The following is a 723-nucleotide window of genomic DNA, read 5'->3' as shown; positions in this document are numbered from 1 at the left end:
GATGGAGTCTTTGCATGAGGTGCTCAATCTCCTTTACAATGCAAGATTGGAAGAGGGAACATCTTTTCGGCAACATGTTTTCGATATGATGGTCCATGTTAATTTTATTGAAATGAATGAAATTGTCACAAAAAAGTCATTGAGTGTATGGATAAGTCCAATATAGGTAAATCTGATTTGCTTGTTTTGGATACATACTTAGTGGAGAATGATGGTTCTGTCGAACTACTTGATTCAGGTGCCACTAATCATGTTTGTTCTTCATTTTAGGAATCTGATTCTTGGAAACAGTTAGAGGCTAGATAAATGACAATGAAAGTAGGGATTGGGAGGTTGTCTCAGATATTGTTGTAGGAAATGTGAAGTTATTTTTTAGCTAGAACTGCTATTTGTTATTGGATAACATCTATTTGGTTACTAAGATTAAGAGGAATCTTATTTCAGTGTCTTGCCTGGTTGAATATTCTTTCAATTTATCATTTATTGGTAATAAAGCATTTATTTCATGAAATGGATTTGAGATATGTTCAATTAGTTTAGAAAGCAACTTATATGTGCTAAGGCCACTAGCATATAAATCACTTATGAATAGTGAATTGTTCAAAACAGCAGTTTCACAGACTAAAAGACGAAGACTTTCTCCTGAAAATGATACCTAGCTTTGGCATCTACGTTTAAGTCACATTTATTCTTTGTAACTTGTTAACTTGTTCTACACTGGTG

Source organism: Benincasa hispida, chromosome 10 (genome assembly GCF_027475165.1).
Source record: "Benincasa hispida cultivar pf3 chromosome 10, pf3_genome.v1.1, whole genome shotgun sequence".
Taxonomy (NCBI): domain Eukaryota; kingdom Viridiplantae; phylum Streptophyta; class Magnoliopsida; order Cucurbitales; family Cucurbitaceae; genus Benincasa; species Benincasa hispida.
The sequence above is the reverse complement of the archived record's forward strand: the minus strand, read 5'-3'. Positions refer to the sequence as shown.